The sequence below is a fragment of the Oncorhynchus tshawytscha genome, linkage group LG16 (genome assembly GCF_018296145.1).
Source record: "Oncorhynchus tshawytscha isolate Ot180627B linkage group LG16, Otsh_v2.0, whole genome shotgun sequence".
Lineage (NCBI taxonomy): Eukaryota > Metazoa > Chordata > Actinopteri > Salmoniformes > Salmonidae > Oncorhynchus > Oncorhynchus tshawytscha.
In genome coordinates, this window is record NC_056444.1 from 38,878,343 (window position 1) to 38,886,471 (window position 8,129).

The following is an 8,129-nucleotide window of genomic DNA, read 5'->3' on the forward strand; positions in this document are numbered from 1 at the left end:
CGGTTGCATTAAGGAGAAGTATATCTATAATTATGTGCATAACACTTGTATCTTTTATCAAAGCTTATGATGAGTATTTCTGTAAATTGATGTGGCTCTCTGCAAATTCGCAGGATGTTTTCGAGGCACAACATTACTGAACATAACGGGCTAATGTAAACTGAGATTTTTGGATATAAATATGAATTTTATCGAACAAAACATACATGTATTGTGTAACATGAAGTCCGACTAGTGCCATCTGATGAAGATCATCTAAGGTTAGTGATTCATTTTATCTCTGTTTCTGCTTTTTGTGACTCCTCTCTTTGGTTGGAAAATGGCTGTATGTGTTTTTGTGACTAGGCTCTGACCTAACATAATCATATGGTGTGCTTTCACTGTAGAGCCTTTTTGAAATCAGACACGATGGGTAGATTAACAAGAAGTTAAGCTTTAATTTGGTGTATTGCACTTGTGAAAGTATGAAAGTTAAATATTTCCCAAAAATATTTTTGAATTTCGTGCACTGCCTTTTCAGCGGATGTTGAATGTTTATGTTTATCCTTATAACAAGTTAAAAGGATAAACATTCAACATTGGCCATGCTGTCAATCCAGCATGACTTCTGCCCTGCTCAAAACAACTGGAAACTCAGAACTGGGAAATCTCAGACTTCAGTGAGTTCAAAAAAACTGGGAACTCAGGAAAAAGCAAGCTCCAACTGGGAAAATACGTTTTGAAAGGTAATCCATCTCCCCTCATAATTTTGCCTACTGTTCTGACTTGGTGGTGCACATGCAGGCTATAGCCTGTTTTAGAGAAACATAATAATCAAATATTGTAAGAGCTTTCATTGTCCGCTTATATGCTCCCTTTATTTATCCTACTGTTCTGACTTGGGGTACAGGGAGAATACTGTAAGAACGGCCCATGTTCTGAATTCTGTCGCAGTACATTTCCAAAGTGCTGAACAAATAGTTTATATTGACTACGTCCGTCCTGTCTTAATTGAAATTATGGATAGTAAATAAAATGCGGTAATTGAAATTTATAACAAAAATCCAAGTGTTTTTGGGGGCGCACACATCAAACAAACATACACAGACACAGACACAGACACAGACACACACACACAGACGGTGGCTGTGGCGGCAGGTGCAGTGATTTGGTACTTTTGATCTGTCCTCAGCCCACCTTCCTACTATGACACTGTGTACTGAACAGCCTTTGATTCATTTGTCTCCAGGCTATTTCTGGGCTTCATCTTTTCTCCTTTTAATGTTGTTTTACACCGGCTATCTGGTAAACACACACTTGACCAGACGTGCTCAGAGTATGTTCATCAGAATGATCAGAAGGAGTATATTACTGGACACACGTCAAAGGATCTGGGTTAAGCATGAAGCATAGGCAAACAGAAAAGGACCAGCACAATATTGTACAAAGGTTGCAATTATATACCTACCCATGAAGTAAAGTCCATACAATGCCAAGTCCATACATACAGTACAGATTATATGCTGGTTAACTGAGGTGATCATTTTGCATGACTAGGAAGCTGAGACCCGAACAGAGCTGAGGAGAAGGGCCATTGTGCCAAAAGCAGCCCATACACAAAGCACTGATCCACTTTCTTTCAGCACCTGTCTGTTTTGGAAAGAAAACAAATACTTGGTTGGATGGCCATCAAAAGCCCTGCAACTTATCCAGAACGCTGCAGCCGGCCTGGTGTTACACCTTCACAAGTTCTCTAATGTCACCCTGCTCCTCCACACACTCCACTGGCTTCCAGTTGAAGCTCTCATCCACTACAAGACCATGGTACTTGCTTACGGAGCAGCAAGATGAACTGCCCCTACCTACCTTCAGGCTATGCTCAAACCCTACGCCCTAACCCGAGCACTCCGTTCTGCAACTTCTGGTCTCTTGGCCCTCCCACCCCTACGGGAGTGCAGCTCCTGCTCAGCTCAGCCCAGCCCAAGCTCTTCTCTGTCCTGGCATCCCACTGGTGGAACCAGCTTCCCCCTGCAGCTAGGATAGCAGAGCCCCTGTCCATCTTCTGAAAACTTCTGAAACCCTACCTCTTCAAAGACTGTCTTAATAATATTTTCTTAAACTGAAAGTCCCCAAAATCTGGAATTAGAATATATATTTTTTAATATGTTTACATTACTTATTTAATTGATTTCCCACTGTTTTATAAGTCAGAAGACAGACATCTAGACCTTGCTAGAACGATGTCAACGTCCTGTCAAATACACGTATATATGCCTCCCTCCAGTGCTTGGCTGCATCATTACATCCATTTATATAACTTCACTGCAACATTACGTCAAAGGGGTGGTCCTTTGAAAAACATTTAACCAGCTCAACTGCATCATGGCACAGACATGGCAAAGCATCCTGAATTTGTCTCGAGCAGGCAGATATAAATACATTACTTTCATAGCTCTTACAATAAAGAATGTGATCTACACACACCCTAAAATAAGTAAATCATTTATTTTGTTTGGAGGTCAAACATTTGTTTTATGTCGGAGGCAGACACAATTGCATATGCTCACAATGACAAAATGTAGCCTTTTACATAGCCTTTCTCCCCTTGTCTATAGGAGGGTCGCACCAGGTTTAAATGGCCCAAATGTTGATTTAGAAATTCACAAATTTGACAGATGTTTACTATCACTAATGTCATGATATGTTTGGGACACACACACACACTACTACATGAATAAAAATATTGGCCTCTTTCTAGATTGATGACTAAAACCATAGTGACACAGTGCAAAACGTCTGTCAGTTCAACTTTAACCCCAAAAGCACCCCCCTTGCACCCCTCCTCAACCCCCCAAATAAGCAAACAACACAATACAATACAATACAACACAATACAATACAATACAAATCAATACAAAAAAAGAAAAGCCTTTCGTGATCTAAAACTCACACTTGACTTTTATCCCACTTACTAGCTCTGACTTTGCTGATAGCTATTTTATTGAAGGAAAAATGTACTTACTATGACTGTGATACAGTACTTGGTCGTCCCACCTAGCTATCTTAAGGTGAATGCACTTAACTGTAAGTCGCTCTGGATAAGAGCGTCTGCTAAATGACAAAAAAAATAAAAAATGGCTTCAGTTGACCAAATACTGGCCGAGCCAAAAATAACCTCTTACGTACAAGATGGCTCTCTGATGGTGTGGATGGTAGTGGTGTGTGTGTATGTGCTTCTCCCCAGAGCCACAAACAACCGTCTGGTTTCAGATGGCACCCCCATGTGCAACTGTCAGAATCTATGTGATTATAGCTTTTCTCAATATCCTTGACATATCTACTATGTTGTTACTACTGTATATTGCCATGTTTTATTTAAAGATGCAATATGCAGAAATTGCTCTCTCATTCCCTGTTGTGTCGTCTGCAAACTTGATGATTGAGTTGGAGGCGTGCTTGGCCACGCAGTCATGGGTGTACAGGGAGTTCAGTGTGATTATAGCTTTGCTCAATATCCTTGAAATATCTACCCTATTGAAATATTCACAACACTGTCTGTGAGGGTGGTCCATTTCAGTTTGTCAGTGAGGTGTATGCCAAGGAACTTGAAGCTTTCCACCTTCTCCACTGCGGTCCCGTCAATGTAGATAGGTGGGTGCACCCTCTGCGGTTTCCTGAAGTCCACGATCATCTCCTTTGTTTTGTTGACGTTGAGTGAGAGGTTGTTTTCTAGGCACCACACTCCCAGAGCCCTCACCTCCTCCCTGTAGGCTGTCTTGTCATTGTTGGTAATCAAGCCTACTACTGTTGTGTCGTCTGCAAACTTGATGATTAAGTTGGAGGCATGCTTGGCCAAGCAGTCATGGGTGAACAGGGCATACAGGAGGGGGCTGAGAGGCACCCTTGTGGGGCCCCAGTCTTGAGGATCAGTGGAGTGGAGGTGATGTTTCCTACCTTCACCACCTGGGGGCGGCCTGTCAGGAAGTCCAGGACCCAGTTGCACAGGGCGGGGTTCAGACCCAGGGCATCGAGCTTAATGATGAGCTTGGTGGGTACTATGGCGTTGAATGTTGAACTATAGTAAATAAACAGCATTCTTACATAGGTATTTCTCCTGTCCAGATAGGGCGGTGTGCAGAGTGGTGGCGATTGCATCGTCTGTGGGTTTATTAGGGTGGTAAGCAAATTGAAGTGGGTCTAGGGTGTCAGGTAAGGTAGAGGTGATATGATCCTAAACTAGTCTCTCAAAGCACTTCATGATGACAGAGGTGAGTGCTACGGGGCGATAGTCATTCAAACCTGTTGAGGCTAGGGGGCAGCATTTTCACTTTTGGATGAAAGGTGTGCCCAGAGTAAACGGCCTCCTACTCTTTCCCAGATGGGAATATATGCATATTATTATTACTGGTGGATAGAAAACACTCTGAAGTTTCTAAAACTGTTTGAATTATGTCTGTGAGTATAACAGAACTCATATGGCAGACAAAAACCTGAGAAGAAATCCAAACAGGAAGTGAGAACTCAATTTAGAAAACAGTGCCATTGGATGTCACCTTAGATATGGATGAGAATGCACTTCCTAGGGCTTCCACAAGATGTCACTGTCTTTAGATTCTGGTTGAATGATTCTACTATAAAGGAGGGGCTCATAATAGCTCTTTGAGTGGGTGGTCTGGCAGAAAGCCTCGTCTCATTACGCGTGGTCACGAGAGAGTGTTCTTGCGTTCCAATGGGTTTCTTCAGACAATGAAATTCTCCGGTTGGAACCTTATTGCTGATTAATGTTTAAAACATCCTAAATATGGATTGCATACATCATTTGACTTGTTTCTACGACCTGTAACGGAACTTTTAGAGTTTTTGTCTGGAGGAATTGCTTGTGCTTTTTGAGGATTGAATGCTGGGCTGAACAAGCTAACAACAAGTGGCTAAATGGTGGGCTTTATGGAACTTTATTGAACAAGTCATATATTGTCGAACTGGGATTCCTGGAACTGCCTTCTGATGAAGATATTCAAAGGTAAGTGAATATTTATAGTGTTTTTTGTAGCTTCTGTTGACGCCAAAATGGCGGCTATTTCTTTGGGTTCTGAGCGCCATTCTCAGATTAATCTTTTTCCATAAAGTTAAAAAAAAAATCTGACACAGCGGTTGCATAGAGGATACGTTTATCTTTAATTCTGTGAATAACACTTGCATCTTTTAGCAATGTTTTATTGTGAGTATTTCTGAAAAATCACCGGATGTTTTGGAATCAAAACATTACTGCACGTAACGCGCCAATGTGAACTGAGATTTTATATATATATATATATATATATATATATATATATATATGCACATTATTGAACAAAACACACAATACATGTATAACATGTTGTCCTATGAGTGTCATCTGATGGAGATAATCAAATGTTAGTGATTAATTTTTATCTATATTTATGCTTTTGTGACTGTGAAAAATTGCTGTGTGTGTCTTTGAATTTGGTGGTCATCTGACATAAATATATGTTGTGTTTTCGCTGTAAAACATTAAAAAAATCGGACACGATGGGTAGATTAACAAGATGTTTATCATTTGCTGTATTGGACCTGTTAATGTGTGAAAGTTAAATATTTCTAAAGAATATTTTTTTCAGCTGAATGGGAGGGGGTGTTCCCTTTAGGGAACTCCTTGTGCCCCCCTAACCCCATCAGGTTTTAAATTCAGTTACCTTTGCCTTCTTGGGTACAGGAACAATGGTGGCCATCTTGAAGCATGTGGGGACAGCAGACTGGGATAGGGAGAGATTGAATATGCCCGTAAACACACCAGCCAGCTGGTCTGCGCTCTGAGGACGCGGCTAGGGATGCTGTCTGGGCCGGCAGCCCTGCGAGGGGTTAACAGGTTTAAATAGTTTACTCATGTCAGCTACGGAGATGGAGAGCCCACAGTCCTTGGTAGCAGGCCGCCTCGGTGGCACTGTGCTATCCTCAAAGCGTGCGAAGAATGTCTTTAGCCTGTCCGGAAGCAAGACGTTGGTCTCAGCGACGTGGCTGGTATTCCTTTTGTAGTCCGTGATTGTCTGTAGTCCCTGACACATACATCTCGTGTCTGAGCCGTTGAATTGCGACTCCACTTTATCTCTATACTGATGTTTATAGCCTGGTTCCTCTCTAGGTTTCTTCCTAGGTTTAGGCCTTTCTAGGGAGTTTTTCCTAGGGAGTTTTTCCACCGTGCTTCTACACCTGAATTGCTTGCTGTTTGGGGTTTTAGGCTGGGTTTCTGTACAGCACCTTGAGATATCAGCTGATGTACGAAGGGCTATATAAATCAATTTGACTGGATTTGATGTTTAGCTTGTTTGATTGCATAACTACACTGTTTATATTCTGCCATATTACCAGTCGCCTTGCCATGGTTAAATGCGGTGGTTCGCACTTTCAGTTTTGCGCGAATGCTACCATCTTTCCACGGTTTCTGGTTAGGGTAGGTTTTAATTGTCCCAGTGGGTACCACATCTCCTGTACACTTCCTTATAAACTCAGTCACCATATCCGTGTATGGGTCTAGATTATTTCGCAAGCTACCCGGAACATATCCCAGTCCAAGTGATCAAAACAATCCTGAAGCGTGGATTCCGATTGGTCAGACCAGCGTTGAATAGTATGAAGCACGGCACTTCCTGTTTGAGTTTCTGCCTATAGGACAGGAGGAGCAAGATGGAGTCCTGGTAAGATTTGCCGTAAGGAGGGCGGGGGAGGGCTTTGTATGCATTCCGGAAGTTGGAATAGCAATGGTCGAGAGTCTTAGTAGCGCAAGTAGGACAGTCGATATGTTGATAGAACTTCGGCAGCCTCGTCCTCGGATTTGTTTTGTTAAAATCCCCAGCTACAATAAATGCAGCCTCAGGATATGTGGTTTCCAGTTTGCATAAAGTGCAGAAAAGTTATTTGAGGGCCGCCGAGGTTTCAGCTTTGAGGGAGGATGTAAACGGCCGTGGCAATGACGGAGGAGAATTCTCTTGGGAAATAATATGGTCGGCATTTAATTGTGAGATATTCTAGGTCTGGTGAACAAAAGCACTTGAGTTCCTGTACGCTCCTAGAATTACACCATGAGGCGTTAATCAGGAAACACACCCCTCCGCCCTTCTGCTTCCCGGAGAGATATTTATTCCTGTCTGAGCAATGTACTGAGAATTCTTCTGGCTTTATCGTCTCCGACAGAGTATCCCGAGAGAGCCATGTTTCCGTGAAACAAAGTATGTTACAGGCCCCGAGGTCTCTCTGGAAAGAAATCCTTGCTCTAAGCTCATCAACTTTGTTATCCAATGATTAATCGGAGGATGGTGCGCTCACCTCCTAAGTCGAACCAGCAGGCCGCCTCGAGTGCCTCTCCTCCGCCGGTGATGTTTTGGGTCGGCCTCTGGAATAAGTTAAATTGCTCTGGGGATAGTGACCAAAGGATCTGCTCCAGAGAAGCAGTATTCCTGGTCGTAATGCAGGTAGTTCTGGTGAGTTACCGCCGCTCTAATGTCCAATAGTTCTTCCCGGCTAATAATGTAAAAAATATTACATTAAAAAACGAAATAATGCAAAGTTTTCTAAGAGCTAGTCGTGATGCTGCCATCTCCGTTGGCACCATCTTATTTTGGTTGAAAACAAACTGATTTCAATAGACCCAGGTGGGACTTGAACCCACAATCCCCAACTCCAGAGGCTGATGCCTTATCCATTAGGCCACTGGGCCAATGTCTGCTACTTCTTGATCTCGTGTTGCCCACAATTAAACTTCCTTGTTTATTTCTATTTCCATGTTATTGCAAAGCAGAGACGTCACTAGAGATTCATGGATAGGGGGGCTAAGTCTCTTTTAAGGGGGACTGGGCATGCTCCCCAAGGATTTTTTTAAAGCCCCCAAAATGTATTTTCATCATATATTTTTAAAGTTACAATGGGTGTAAAATCTATCAAAATAATATTATTTTTGGTCAAGGTTGGCTAAAATTATACCTGTCTCATAGTTTGTGTGTAATGAACACGATGGGAGACAGAGAGCTGGTTTCAAGGTCAGGGTGCAGGAGGTGTTTATTGGTAAAGGACCACAGGAGGAGGCAGGTAGCTGGGTCCAGTGGCAGGCAGAAGGTCCAAAAAGGCAACAGTACAGG

The 8,129-nt window shown here is 42.5% G+C and overlaps 1 non-coding gene across 1 annotated transcript; it reads right to left on the reverse strand.

The window, feature by feature from the left end:
• Nucleotides 1-7,638: 7,638 nt before the first annotated feature.
• Nucleotides 7,639-7,711, reverse strand: trnaq-cug. Its single transcript has one exon. It is a non-coding gene; the product is annotated as a tRNA-Gln (tRNA).
• Between the last annotated feature and the right edge of the window lie 418 nt (nt 7,712-8,129).